This window comes from Triplophysa dalaica, chromosome 2, assembly GCF_015846415.1.
Source record: "Triplophysa dalaica isolate WHDGS20190420 chromosome 2, ASM1584641v1, whole genome shotgun sequence".
NCBI classification, from domain to species: Eukaryota; Metazoa; Chordata; class Actinopteri; order Cypriniformes; family Nemacheilidae; genus Triplophysa; species Triplophysa dalaica.
In genome coordinates this window covers 25,330,945-25,347,169 of record NC_079543.1, presented here as the reverse complement: position 1 = coordinate 25,347,169, position 16,225 = coordinate 25,330,945, and the positions used below count along the sequence as shown (strand labels likewise).

Sequence of the window (16,225 nt, the reverse complement as noted above, 5' to 3'; positions counted from 1 at the left end):
CGTTGGAAACGCACCGCCTATTAAATATTAAGTACACGATTGACACCATAGATACATATCTATGATTGACACGACGAAGGGAGCTGGAGGTCGGCAGGTGATCAAGACGCATTCTTTGATACTGATTGGTCAATTACAGCAGTCAGCGGTCACGTGTGGATAATAATGACGCGTTCCCGCTTTTTTCATTCAAACGCTAGATGGTGCCTCAGCCAGTTTCGTACAAACTGTAAAATGGCGTTGAAGGACTCGTTCTAAAATGTTAACAAAACTTTGATAGAGATTCATCGATCAAAAATCTTTGGTGAAATCAACTTAAACACTGCTCAGAAACAAGCAACCGTTAAGAGAAACAACGAAGAGTTCTGGTAGGATAGGACGCGTATTATTGTTAATATTGTATTATGTGTTGCAAGTATTAATGGCCTATTTTAATCTATAAGTATTATAAATAACTATTTAAGCTGAAAGCAGTGTTTTTATGTCACCTGTGTTTTTCGTTTGTCATGTCATGTCACGTTATCCGCATAGTTAGCGGGATACTGCGCATGCTCGTTGAAAGCGCCTGCTGGCTTTGCAAAAAATGTCCACTTGAATATGTAATATCTGGATCATGTCCAGGATTATTGTTCTAACACAATATGCCTTCTGGAGAAAAAAATATCAGAACTTCTAATGGATTTATTGGTAATAATAGTGGTTAATGTTTTAATGAGTTAATCTTTAATAGATCTTAACTATAATGGTCTCTGTGGAACACGGCCATAAACACCTCACATAAAGCAATTTTGCAATGGTATTTTTGTAAGGAAACCATTATCATTTTTATTGTTTATTTCAGCAGCTTTCATATTGTGTCTGTTGAAGACCAATTTGTGTTGTGTTGTGTTGTGGAGGTGATGTAATGGGCTTGTCAGCAAACATCAGTCCAACCTGAACACACCCAGATGTGTGGTGGGCTTGAGATGGAGGTTATGTATGTGTGTGTGTGTTTGTGTGTGTGTATATTTGTGGACCTTCAATCTGACAGTCTCTGCAGCGTGTGTACATTTCTGGGATATAAATTGCTGAATACATAAAGACAACATCTCAGAACAATCGTGATGTACTTGTGCACCTCGCGACGCACACACGGTTTAACTTGTTTTGTCAGCAGGAAGGGGCTGGTTGCTACGGTAACATCACCATGGGTATGCCCTGTTTGAGTAGTGTGTCAGTACCACCTTGCCATACTTTTCCGCTCGCACATACACTGACCCAGCGAGAGCGCCGACAGCGAGGGCGACTATGAAGCCCTGGGCGACATTAGCTGCGCACTGACGCCTTCACTTTAAATTACATAAAAGTCTTGTTAATAAGTCAGACAAAAGCACGGTTGTGTTACTCAGGTGTGTGATTTGCACTTTTACCAGACTTGGACTGCTTAAAATTTACATCTTTGTTTTTATAGGAAGCCAGTGTGTTAAAGGTGAATATTTAAGCATAATGCATAGCTAGATTTTTTGCTAATTTTTAATCTGGAATTTAGAGGAAGTCTTGAACGAAGATGTGCCGGCGGCGCACATATACACCCCAAAAAAGGTTAAGACAGTGTTTTAGTACTAAAAGCTTCAGAGATCCCGAGTGACCATCTTCTAATCACTGACTCATGTAACAAGCGTGTGGCCCCTAAGGGCCCATCTTTATCGGTGATGCCTCAGGCCGGCCGATGGTAAAAGTGCCTGATGGATTCCTGTGAGGTAAAACCAGCGTATCTCTTGATCTGTGTTCTTGTGCGGGTGGGTGGACATAAGTTAGTCAAGAGGAAGCATGGGGTTTGCGGTATATTACAGCACTATCTGTGGATCCTCTTTGGGATCAACCCTTCCTAGGAAAGCACCTGGTTGCCAGGCAACAAATGAGCTAAGACCCCACTGTATCCCCTTATGTCTCTGCCACGTTTGATTGGCTGACTAAGCAATTCAGGGGAAGGGATTGTAATGTGGCCGAAAATCAGGCCAAGATGATGTTCATTTTGTAACGTTTTCTTTTCAACGTTGGTATGATAGTTCTTTTAAGTTATAAAAGTATTGTACAGTAAATGAATCTGACATTGCGTCTTGCGTCAAAATATGGCACAATGAAAGTAAATATTGAATAGCCTACTTAAAGGGATCGTTCATCCAAAAATGAAAATTATTTTATCGTTTACTCATCCTCTTTGATGCTCACTTACCAACCTAATCTGGCAGGAGTTTGTATTTAACAAGGTCACTAATTCGTATGATTTTGTGCAGTTTGAATCATACAATCATTATAAAAAGCGATTATGAAAAGAGCAGTGTAGACATTTAGCGGCGTCTAGCATTGTGGTTGCAAATTGCAACCAACTGCTCAATCCACCCCTCCGGCCTCAAGTTCAAAGCACTGTGGTGGCTCTTACTGGGCAAAAATGTTGTCACGTTATCGCTTCTTTGACAAGGAGCTAACATATTTATGAAACAAGCAGTTTGTCAGGTGGTAGAAATGGCTCATTCTAAGGTAAAAAGAACATAACGTTTCATTATGTAAGGTCTTAAGTGAAGACAGTTATGTTGTTTATTTTATTGCATTTTTGTCTATACAAATATGACACACTGGACCTTTAAAGCCTTAACCTATCATTGGCGTGAAGACAAATTGTATCAAAACTCAAGGGAACTGTATGAATTCATATGAATTAGCCACCTGGCAAAGCTACGAATTGCCCTTAGATTGTACTTGACTGACAGTATGTTGATGGTGAGAGTAAGTTAAGCTTCATTTTCCTGCATTCAGCCTCTATCATCTTGCATCTCATCAATCACCTCTAAAGAACTGCAACACACTGCCAGCATGGGTCTCTCTCTCTCTCTCTCTCTCTCTCTCTCTAGGTGTCCCTGTATGTGTCATTCTATTTATCTTGTTTTTTTTCTTGAGTTCATCCCGAATCGTCACCATCACAGACTTAATGGTTTATGGAGAGGTTTTAATCTAAGAGACTATGTGTTAGTCAAATTGGAAATGCTGAAGTTTAATGGAATAATGTCTGATAATTACAGACTTCAGCTAATTCACCATTAGCCCTGAAATATTGGGTTTACGGCAAATTAGAGTAAATTGATGCCATAATTGCATGCGCCTGTGTGTGCGTTTATGAGTTCGCATGTAATGTGTGATTGCATGTGTGTTCGCCTTGTATGGATTTTAATTGATACCAGAAACATTACCCCTGAAAGATAGAAGCTTATAAAAATTGAGCAAAAGGTGGAGAGGTTATTTATATCACAGTGTATGAAACAAAACGTTGTTTTCATATAAAAGTCTGTTAATAATGCAGATGAATGTAGGACTAGGTTTTTATGTTTTCTAAAAAAAAAAATAAGAAAGAGATCGATGCTTGTTCATGCAGAAATTTCCACTAGGCTCTGTGTGGTTGCTAGGATGTTTTGCACGGTTGCTAGGCGGTTACTTAAAAAGAGTCTTTCTGATATCCTGGGCTTTAAAGTGCTCTTTACAAAAATGACCGTAAGTGTAAGTGGGTGATTCCAGCGTTATGGATGTGCCATTTTCAGTCCAAGCTTAAAATATATTCTCGGAGCATATATTAATAACATTTACATTTACATTTAGTCATTTGGCAGACGCTTTTATCCAAAGCGACTTACAGTGCACTAATTACAGGGACAATCCCCCTGGAGCAACACGGAGTAAAGTGTCTTGCTCAAGGACACACTGGTGGTGGCTGCTGGGATCGAACCAGCAACCTTTGATTTACCAGTTCAGTGGTTTAACCCACTAGACCACCATCACCATTAACAATATATTGAAACATTTGTTTATATTTGACTGAACTCCTGATGATTGAGTGACATCAGAAAAATATCTATTCACAATTTCTGTGAATTTAAATGTACAAATCCGAAGCAATAATACCCAACAAAGTAAAGTCTGTTCAAAGACCACAAAATAGTTATTTTTATAAATAGTTATTGCCCTTTAATGAGGAATACAGACTGTTATGGATGTGGGAATCAATACACTTACCTGACTATGGAAAATTATGCTCTAAAAACACAAAAAGAGACTTCACATGGGTATTTAAACCACCAAGTATAGACTTTTTCGTCGGACGTGCAGGTACCTGACCAGCAGTTAACTTTGATTTGTGTTCGACTTGTGTCTAATAATATAACTATTTATATTTTATTTAATTTATGATGATATTAATTTGTATTATTATTTAATGGTTTAATAATTGTATAAAATAAACGGTTTGTAGAATTTTGTTTTGTTTGTTTCTTTTATTAAAAAACAAGTTGTCGAATGGGTTCTTGACGCATCTAAAGAAACCGTATGGTACATTGGCATCTAGCGGTTGAGCTTCATATTGCAGTCTAAATTCAAAATATTGGAGAGACAAGTTTAGCCAAGTAACTGTTCTTCTCAGTTTCTTTAGATTGTTATCAGAAATAATCTGCAGGCACTACATTGTTTGTGTGTACCGGAAGTTAACAGAGACCCTGAACGCACGCATGCAGTAACATTTGTTAATGTTGTCACTTTGAAACCGTCTTAAAACCATTGGTCAAAACTAGATATCTTTATCTTAAGGTTGGCATTAGCACGAAATTACCCATATGCAGTTTTAAATATCAGAAAAAGCAGTAAAAAAAAAATTGAGAGAGACTTTCTCATGCAAACCGTGCTGTCACGATGCTATCATACTACAGCGTGATCGATGGTTGCCAGAGCTAAGATGTTTTTTTTATATATATTATATGTTTCTCTTTTACTAAACTAAAAGCACACCTCTGCACAATATGTTCTGTAGCACAAACCAAAGTTTAATCCATTTATAAGATTAAATCTATAACTTCTTAGACAATCACAGTCTTGATTATTAGGGCAGTTACTTAAGACTGTATTTAATCAGTCAGGCGCAAACGTGTTCATCCCTTTATTTCCATCCCCCACTTTTCAGTCTCTTCTTCTTTTCCCCACTCGCTCTTGTACCTATCGATCATTCTCCAGTTTCTTTTGACCTGTCACGGATCAATAACTCTACACTCCTCTGCTTTGCTTTGTCTGACCACATTAGACCACTGCTGCTTCTCCTCTGTCTGTTTGGAGCTCTGCGCTCTCATTTGTCATTCACGTAAATTGCTATTAGCTGACAATTTATCATAATTTCTCAAGTTTCGCTTTTTTGTGGTTTCTTTTTTTTGGAGTCTGTGTATACGTTGAATGTGACTGAGATTATTGCTGTGTGCTCATCCATAATAATGTGAAGTAAAGTGACGTTGACTACCATTAATTGTCTTTTGGGTCAGGGATTTGACCCTCATTATTTTTGTGTTTCCTTTTAAGTCAAAACTGCAACTAAAGTTTAAAATGTCAATGGGGAAAAGCGTAAAAATGTCTTATCACTTTCTTTCACAAAGAACTAAGTCGTTTTTTATAATTTTGTCTACAAAATCAAATTAACTGTGATGGATGTAGTAGGAACAGGAAGTAAAACAAAGGTTGTGAGTTCGATTTCCAGAGAATATGCATATTTTACTGATAAAATATACTGCACTGTTGATTGTGGATAAAAGTGTCTGCCAAATGAGTAAATGTAATTGTTCAATATTAAATAAAAAATGTATCACTACAGTATAAGATCCTCATGATGTTGTGTCAAGCTTTAACATTTTAAACATTTCAAGTAGGGCTTCTTGATTATGATATAAATTATAATCACGATTATATTGCACAATGTTGAGATCACAATTATTTAACACAATTACTGACTGTCAATAAATAAATATTAAATAGATAAATTATTTATAAATAAATATTTTTTCTATTTAATACTAGATGTAGCTTTAACTTAATAAAAAATACATTCAAATCAATAATAAAAAAAAATGAGACAATCCATGCAAAACGGAATCCGGCACAATAATTGATTTACCTAAATTATTTTGTTTTCATAATTGTTGGAAGCCCAAATTCAAGATGAAAATCAATTACGATTAATTGCACATGACTGTTTCACATAATTGTTATAGTTTAAAAGAATGGCAACGTCAGGCTAGCTTGTCAAATGCTAAAAGTCCAAAAATTAAAAAAATATATACTTTTTAAAAATACACTGTTTTGTGTTTGTTTTGAAAATCAATATGATAATAAGTACACTTATTTTTTTCCTTAGAAATTCAGTCTGTTGTAAAAGATACATAAAAGACAATCTCAATAAATTGCCCTCCTCTTGTGAATTGTTATTGTTAAAAAACATCCTGCTACACAGTCATTATGTTGGTTCTTATTCTAAAGCAGAGCAGCTGTGATAAAACAAACTAGCCATAAACAAACAAGAGATATAGTAAAGCAGATGTGTAAATTAGGACCCCACGACTACATGTCTGACGTTTTGTAAAGGCATAGTGACCCAGTTGTGATGCTGGAAAAGCTTTTATGGTCAGATGAGACCAAGAATAAAGCAATATGTGTGGCACAAATCTCCACCCCACACCTCAAACACACCATTCCTGCCTACAATGGCCTCGTGCTGTGGGGCTGCCTTTCATCAGCAACGACCGGTGCATCTTGTTCAAATAGAACAAGAATTGATGCTGCAAAATACAGAGAAAAGTTGCAAAAGAATCTGATCCCTGCTCCACTAAAAAACTGTATTTTTAAGGAAGGTTCGTCTTTCGGCAGGATTCCCAACACAAAGCCAAATTGGAGTGGTTTAAAAAAGGGAACATTCAATCTAATCAGTCCAAATGAGAATCTCTGGCACCAAATTGCAAACCGCACAAGTATTATCCTGTTAAACTAAACAACCCGAAGCCAATCATCTTGAAAGGAAACGCTAAAATCACAACCTAACAGTGTGTGATCATTGAGCTGTTTTCTAAACACATGTTTTCGTTCTGAATTCAATATTTTTCGCCGTAAACCCATGCAGCATCAAAATGCATTTTTTTTATATTTTGATCCACGAAATAAGTCTCAAAGAGAATTTTTGATTCAGGTTTTGCAATTAAGTTAAACAAGAAAAAATAAATTGGCTTTAAAGGGTGTCTTGCAAAGCACAGTGTGCATTTAAACATGAAAATCGCATGTCCCATTGAGCCGAGGTTTGCAGTGTACACTCGGAGCAGAGGGTGTCTGTCGGCTGTAATGACCCCCGTCTCTGCTTTTTAGTCATCGGATCATTTGCTCACATTCACAGCTCATTAAAACAGCGACATGTCAGACCTCATCCGCAGGAACCCTCAATTAGAGTTTTCTTTACTAAGCCGACAACATGGCAACGCATTGCATAAAACTTGCTTGATGGCGTTAGGAAGTGAAACCTTTTTGATTAGCAGCAGGATTTTGTTTTATTTCAAGAAGCTTGTACGGTTCAGTTTCAGTTTTGTTTAACTTTTAAGGTGTGATTTGGTTTTACATGAACATTTTTCATTCACATTACATTTAGATGCTTTTATACAAAGAGAAAGCATTTAAGGGTCAAATGTCAAATTTTTTTGGATGATCTTTTGACAGAAATATATATAATATACATAACTATGTATTTAGAGGTGTATAAAAGACTTGCATAAGGAAGCGTCATGTTTTTTAGAACCTTAGAATGAGCTATTTCTATCGACACACAGCACGGCTCCCCTTGCATGGAATTCGATATGTTGTTTCTACAGTAGCCCCAAACGGACAAACTGCTCTACGAAGCATGTTTCATATACGTTAGCTCAATCGGCAAAGAAGCGAAAACGTGGCAACATCTTTGTCTGTGTCAGCCACCGTAGTGATTTGATAAGCATGGGTGAGGGGTGGAGTGAGCCGTTGGTTGCAATTTGCAAACTCGCAGCTAGATGCCACTAAATTTCAAATATTGGACCTTCAACCTTTTTTCAGTGTGCTTTGGCAGTTATGTACCTTTGAAGCATGCAAAAACTGTTTTATTTGACTAACCTTTTCGCATTGGAAAAAAGAAACATGTCCACATTGGTGATATTGTATCAGTGTCCAAACTATTAATTTATGAACAAAGCATATGTTCTAGACATGTGCATGATTAATCGCGGTTACCACTAAATCCTGCTGAAATCTAGCTGGCCGCGATAATGCAAGGTATTGATTATTGTATTGATCTAAAAGCATTGTGACTTTGAGTCGCTTATAACGTGCATTTAAAAAAACAACACCCGTCAAACATCATTATAAAGATACTTTATTATCATGAAAATACCTGAGGAGGATTACAAAACAGTGATGTCCTTAGGCATTTCCTGGAATTACGTGTGTTATGGTCTTCTTCTGCAGTGCATATTTGGAGTTTCTGCACGAGAGCGCCCTTTGGCTTTCAGATGCAGCTGCATTTTACCATACTTCACACACAAGTTGTGCTTAAATCACGTGATATATTTTCGGTTAACCGGGCAGATGTCTAGCTTGGACTATATGTACGAATTCCTACAAGTACTACTCATAGATTTACCTAAGAAAGTTTAGCTTGTGTAGTACATCTAGCTCATATTTCAAAAGATCAATGAAAATGTGATTTGCGTTAATGTGTTTCTTTTAAGAGAGTAAAGTCAGTGTGAGGTATGTTGAGGGGGTGCTGCATCTATATGCAAAGTGCCAAGTTCCTGCTAAAAGCTTAATAGCCTTCACATGAATGGGCGGATAGATTGCATGCAGAGAAAAGACGCTGGCTTTCTGGCCAAAGTTGGGAAAATTTAATTTTACTGATGAAAGCGAAGTTTGAATTGAAAGATGAGAATGATGTATGTTCAGGAGAGGAGAGAGAGGAAGAGAGAGTTTCCATAGCGATGTCCTTGCGAGGGTTTCCAAGTTTAAATGAACGCTGCGGTTTCAGTCATTCATCAGTCATTCTCCTCTTTATGAAAAGAGGCACTTTGTCTTATTAAATACAAACACTTTTACTTTCTCCCTGTCCAGCTAACACCCGTTCACCTGCGGTCACACGCTCCATATGCTAACAAGCAGCATCATTAGTCATACTGTGGGGTTACAGCGTGTCCCAGAGTTCAGTGTCAAAAGGAAATGACGGCAACTGCTGATGATGTAAAAATTACGAGTCGGGGAATGTCCTATAAGTGTGCGTCTGTGCCCAGAGGAACATTTCATTGCTCAGAGGTTGCTCGGTCCAAGCTCAGGAGACTTAAAGGTGAAGTGTGTAATTTGTTTCGGGTTTTAAATATGTTCATCTCTGCTGAAACAACTAGAGGTGTATATAGGTATTGCAGTATTTCTGACCCTGCCTGGCTTAAGTCTCTGACTGTCATTATGAGATAAAATCAACGTTTGATTTCAGTCATGTTTTTTACTGTGATTTCAATCTTTGATGTAGGGCTGCACGATTAATCGAAAAGAAATTGCACGCAATTTGGTGGTTGGCTGCGATGTTTTATGCGGAGTTTGTCAGTGAAATACTGTTAAATTCAGCTTCATCCGAAAGCCAGAGAGCGCTCTCGCACAGAAACTACAATGCTCCATAGAAGAAGGACCACACGTATAAATAGAAAATGCTCCCTTCCAATCTGCATTCTTTCTATCACTGTTTTTCAATCCTCCTCAGGTATTTTCATGATAATAAAGTTTATTTATAATGATGATGTTTGACAAGTGTTGCTTTTTTAAATCTACGTTTTAAGCAAATCAAACGTGCAGTGCTTTCAGATGGAGCAGTATTTCCCACATATCACAGAGCCGTACTTTACGAACAAGCTGCGCATAAAATATAATCTCAGCCTTTACGATTTCACAATCGCAATAGCCACATCGATTCAATCACGATTTGAATGAGAATCGCGAATTATACTACAACCCTACTTTGACGTGTCTTTATACTCCGTCAAAATGAAAGATATCAAGGTTATATTTTTACAGAATGTTCTTTACATTATGTATAAGACTTTGTCTGTGCTTTTCCAACTTTTACTTTTCTTAAGAAATATCAGCCTATCCACGTTTACCAAGTTTGGAGAAAAACAGCGGCCCCTGCTGTTCAAAACTTGTACTGCGATTTTTATAACGTCTCAACCGACTTGAATCGTCCCATATTATAATCGACTTTCAACCGGCTCAAGGTGAATCCCTACAGATGTTAGTACAATTTGTAGTTTAAAAGGAAGTTGAGGTTGTTTACTTGAAAAATTAGTCACGCATGCAACTACTAGAGCCTTCAAACCTGTATGACTTTAATTTTTCCGCAGAACACAAAAGATGATTTTCATAAGAATGTTGGTAACCAAACAAAGGGGATACCCATTCAATTATATTGTGTGAACACAAAACCAATGCAAGTCAATGGGTAGAGCCAATGTTCGGTTATCAACATTTTTTGAAATATCTTCATCAGTGTTTCTTCAGAAGATAGAAAGTCATACAGGTTTGATATTTCATGAGGATGATTAAATGATTAAAGAATTATTTTTTTGTCGATCTGTCCATTTAACCTAAACAAATAAACTACATTATGGTGGATTGGCCTGTAATTGTTATCACTAGTGCTACTGTAATAGATTAATGTGTGTTAAACTCGTCTCAGACTTCCTTTAAAGGTTCTTTCTGGTTGCGTGGCAACTCAACATTTTGTATACAACAAGAATTGCTTTTGTAAATATTATCGTACCATTTGTCACGCTACTCTATAATATCCATTTTAATATAATCATTAAGCTCATTCTTTGGCGGTCAGCCCGCCTGATCCAGATGTACGTCTCGCCGGTGTTAAAGTTGAGTTAGAAAACAGCCACGAGCGACAGACTTCTCGGCGTCTGTCAAATATCTAAGGACGAAAGCTCATGTCACTCTCCAGTATGGAGTCCTAGATACTCCAGAGGGGAAAGTTGAGTCTTAGAGATACTTAGCGCCTGTGGCAAATTTTGACGGTTTGAGTTTTCCCTGCTAATAAAAGTTCTCGACTCGCACGCTGAACTAGTTGTTTGGGTTACAGAGAGAAGGTAGCATAGCAATGTCACCAAATTCGGTCCTTGAGCGCATTCCTTAGTTATGTCACCCCCAAATCCCATCTAAGCCCACAGTACACAGTCGAAAGGAAATTAGCCAATGCCTTCCTGCATTTGAATGTTCAAATGAGGTACTGATGGATTAGCAAGCGCTGCTCTGTCAGAACAGTATGTAACCGCTTTGTGCCGAGCCAAAAATTGGAGACCCAGAACGACAAAACAGCGCTCATAAAAGTGCCAGAGACAGATTTATAAAAGCCAGACTGAATGTAAGTGCATTTTCTTGCCGTTTATAGAGCTTTCTCATGGGGGATCCTTCCTTTATATGAGATTCTCTGTAATACATGTTTTCCAAACAATCATTTTTATATGTTTTTAAAATATGACATTTGAAGCAGTACATACAAAATAAAACTCAAGTATGAGAGCTTTTGATTTCTCAGAGATATCTTAAGATTACATGCAGAGCAGATGTTTGGCTTTTGCAAAAATTAATTTTTCTTATTGTAATTTCTCCATGATAAAACTTCTTAGTAATATCATGTATATCTCCTCCAAAGTTTAAGAAACATTTTTATTTTCGGCATACCTCCTCCACTTCACGTCCTGTATAGTAATTTACCCAGTTTCTTACCCGGAGGATTGGGTGTCTTCGAGTCTAATTTGCAATCTTTTCATCTATGAAGACTGAATAGACATGTCAACCTTTAAAATTAACCACTTAAAAAAATTATAAGCATTATCAGTTTTTCTTTCAGGTACTTTGCATTGATTCTGAACTGTCTTGTCCATGTTTGTGTGTGTGTGTGTGTGCGTTGTTGTCAGCAAATCTCTCCGCCTCAGTCTCCTGCTTTAATAAACCTCCCGGAGTTCATATCTAATTGTGAGCGTGTGTGTGTAGATGACAGCGAGAGCAGCTTGTCTCTAATACTGTGTGACATTTACTCACACAATTTAATTAACTCTCCAATATCAGCCAGATTTCTCTTCCTTTTCATTTCACACACACACACGCATATAGACAAATGCTTTAGTTTGAATTTGATATTTGCGCTAAGGAAAGCCTAAAAATTCCTCTTCTGTGTTTTATGTCCAATGTCGTTTTTGATGGTTATGAGCCTTGGCCATGTGGTGCAAGTCCCCCCACATCCCCATCTCTGGAAAGAATACAAGATATTGCAATGTTTTAGTCTGCAAAGTTTTTAAAGAAAACATAACTGCAAAATGTGAAGAGATGAACAGCTTTCTTCACGGGACGCACAACAGATTCTGTAGTAAACCTCAAATTGTACTCCTGTACCAAAACACGTTTCTGAACATTTGCCTGTGCATCTGATTTTTTTGCTGCGTCTTTGATAAGTTAATTTGATTTTGTTGTTGACTTTCACTTATGCATAATGCATGCCACAGAGATTTACCTGCTGGTGCACTCTAAAAAAATTAAAGGTTTATCATTTTAACTTTAAGGATACATTACCTCATCATAAAACATTTTTTTTGCTCTTTAGGCTCTGTGTTTGAGTTAGATAAGGTTCTTTGAAGATTGAAAACATTTAGGTTCTTCTGATGAATGTATATGGTTTGTAGGTTGAATGAATGTCTTATCAATAATTGGAGAGCACTGGTGCCAAAACAGTCAGATTTATTATCTCCTTTGTTGACTTTCACTAACTTCACGTCTGCTTAGAAATATTGACTACTAGCACCATTTTTAAAGGTTTATTAAAATATGCAAAAACAATACTATAAGTTAAAAAAAATCTAATTCAAAAACAAGCATTATGTTTTAATTACCTTAGAATGAGCTAGGGATTCATAAGTTCGTAAATATGTTATCACCTTTGGCAAAGCAGCGAAAACCAGAACGGTATCTTATTATGTGACAGACACCATAGTGCTTGGAAAGGGACGTGTGAAGTGAGCCATTGGTTGCAATTCACAACTTCACCACTAGATGCGTGTGTGTGGGAGAGAGAGAGAGCGATAGAGAGATAGGCTACAATCATAAAATTTGACTTCATGACTCCATGTCCACAGTCCATGTATGGTTTTCAATTCATGAAACATAATGTAATCTTATGTATCTCACTCTCCTTTTCTCTCTCTCTCACACATGCATTCTTTGTGAATTATTAGCATAGCGATATTGAAAGTTTTTACTCACAGTATAGGGACACTTTTAACGAAATAAGAACATAAACTGTATGTTCAGACATTTAGCATTTGTTTGATAAATATGTGTGTTCATTCTCATATATACACACATACACATTTGCATCTGCACATATTTTTAGTACATTTAAATAATTTCTTAATAATATCCCAGTCTCAAAGATTAATGCTCTCATATGCTTTCTGTTTGCATTCCGTACAGAATCGTACAGTATCATTCCGAAATGCATACAGTTTGTGTACTGTATGTATGTGTGTGTGTGTATGCGTGTTGTGTGTCTATCATGCATACCTATGACAGATGTGCTCAGTATCATCCATCAGTTTCCCACAGCCTGACCCCTGAGTGGTAGTGCACATTTAAGGGCCGTTCTATTCTCCCGATGTCCTCTAACAAAAGTGTGTGATGTGTGAGAAATGTCCCAAACCTCCCCGCGTTAGAAGTGTTGCTGCATTGCAGCATGGTGCAACTGTTTAGACGTACTGTATAATCGAAGGAAGTGTGTGATGCATCGCATTGTACTGTTCTCTGCTTTTCCGGGTAAATGTAAAGTGAGCTTACGTCAACAAAACACTGAAATGTGGGTAAAGCCCCCTCCACGGCTCTTGACTGACTGCAGTGGGGGGAAACTGTGCCATAGTAAGCACAAATGTTAGGCAATACCAGCAAAACACACGGGTCTAAAAAATAGTTTTGCTGCATCAGTTTGAGCTGAATTTCGTATACAGAAGAGATGTAAATTTTCAACCATATTATTAATTGATTATCATGAAGTTATTAATGATAATCCTTAATACCATACGGTATAATAATAAGCATCTGCAATGGTGCGTGATGAATTAAAAGGTTTATGGTCGCTTGTTTGAAATGTTTTTTTATGATAACAAAAATACAGAAATTGATCTGAAGGTTTGTCTGATTGTGTAAACTTAGTTATGTGGACAAACATATTTGACCTAATCTCTTTGATTTTATGTGTAGTTTTGAGTTTTTCCTATCATCTTTTCTCACTATTGCTCAATGCTTTTGTTTATTCTCATTGGTTGTCGATAAATCAACTTAATTGTTTAAATTATGGCAATCGGTTAATTAATCATTTATTAATATTTGACACCTGCTAAATATTTGATCAACCAAATTTAAAAGGAACGGTGTAATATGTCGCCCAGACTTTTAATGTAAAAATTCTGCCTCTATTTGGTCTAGACTTTTCACTAGTTCTTAAATTTAACATGAGTGCTTTCGAAAGTGGAAAACAATCGTGGTTAATTATGGCTCTTCGACAATTAATTAAGATTAATTTGTATAGAGAATAGAAGTTTGTGTTTACATAATATATGTCTGTGTACCCTGCATATTTATGAAATATCTGCATGTATATATTAATATTAATATTTTAATTAAATTATTTACATACATGTATTGATTTCATATTTTATATTTTTCTTAAATATATATATTATGTAAACTCAAACTTTTATTCTGCACGTGATTAATTGCGATTAATCGTTGAAGAGCCCTATTTTAAGAATGAGGTTTATAGGCTCTTTATATGTACATTTAAAAAGCTGTTTTTTTTATTTAGTTTCAAATAAAGTAAATGTAGGGTTAAAATAAGAAAAGTTTTATCCCATGTTATTTTTTAAATTAAAATGCAGCTGTTCTCTCCACATCAGTCTGAGTGCAGAACATAAGACCGATAGTGGAACCTTTTCAAAATCTCAATTCTCAACCCTGCAATAAAGTTTTTGTAGACTAGATGTGGCCCATCATGTTTGGATTAATTCATCCGAGCGTGGAAACGGTGGTATTGAAATAATTCATAAACAACAGTTTTTCTGCCGTCTATAGCTGTGAGGCAGTGGTTCCTTTAGTGAGGACATGGCGTGCAATTCCAGTTTCAAAGTAAAATAAAGAAGCAAACGACTCTTACGAGGCATATTGTTTTTATATTTACTTTCTGTAGAAGGGAACAAACATATTTCAAAAGGATTGCTCAGACAGTACTTGATCAGCAGCGCTGAACATTCGTTTTTCTCTATTGAGCTATGAAAATGTATGGGTATTATTTTCAGTATTTGTCCCGATAAATCCAGCATTGGGTTTCAAAAAATACCCAATAATGCAGCGGGTCGTGGAAATTAAATGTCGCCCTCCATTCAAATAATTCAAGCTGCTTTAATTATTCAAGTCTAGTTATTAATCTTGTTCACTAGACAGAATTTCATGTTGAAGCATTTTTCTATCATACTCTCTGTTTGCAACGAAGATCACTGTGTGACACGCGTTGTTCAGTGGTTCACGTTGCTTCATCACAATTCATAAGCACGTGTGAGTCCGCGTTTCCTCGGGGAGCGGAACTGCTCTTTCCCACGAAGTTCCAGAGGGAGGTTCCCATGGTAACGCGAGAATCGGAAGCTACCATAATTGGTGTCTCTTTTCTGTCTCTGTTTTGTCTGGCTCATGATCTCAGTCACTATCTGTGTTTTCTACTCTCTCTGCCTCTCTCTTTTGTGTCTGTTCCCTGGACAGGACACAGTCGCTGTTCGCTGGCCTTTCTGCTTTCCTCCCTCCAAGAAATCAGCTAATTGTATCATCCCACGCATTTAGGATGACTTAAAACATTTGTTCTGCATTTGTGTTGCTAACTTGCTAATAATTTTAATCTTGGATTGTGTTTTTGAAAGTTACAATGGAAAACAGAGATCTTTAGTACAGATGTGAATGTTATGTACATGAGATTAGCTGGCAGTTAATGGCTCTGTAATTGCTGTTATTACGGCTCTCTAGAATACTTGATGCTGATTGGTCAATTCAGTTGTCAAATATATAAGAACAATCACCGTTGGCCTTGGAAACGCTGCGTAAGTATCTTTTCATCCAGGCAACTGATCTTTCTTATACCAGAGCTACTTTAATGTTTGATGCCTCTTGTCTCTCTGTTCTTTTATGTCAACGCTAGTTTGACATCTTGCATAATCCCTAACATTACCTTTCAGCCATGACTATGTAGATTGCCATTTTATATCTTATTGGTGAATTGTATGTGTGCTTGTAGCTCAGT

General features: G+C 36.9%; 1 protein-coding gene across 1 annotated transcript in view; it reads left to right on the top strand.

Moving 5' to 3' along the window:
- Positions 1 to 213: 213 nt before the first annotated feature.
- cacna1hb (calcium channel, voltage-dependent, T type, alpha 1H subunit b) overlaps positions 214 to 16,225 on the top strand; it is a 73,229-nt gene continuing 57,217 nt past the window's right edge. The window contains exon 1 of the mRNA XM_056770087.1: positions 214 to 368. The gene's annotated coding sequence lies outside the window, so the exon portion shown is untranslated. The remainder of the gene's footprint in view (positions 369 to 16,225) is intronic.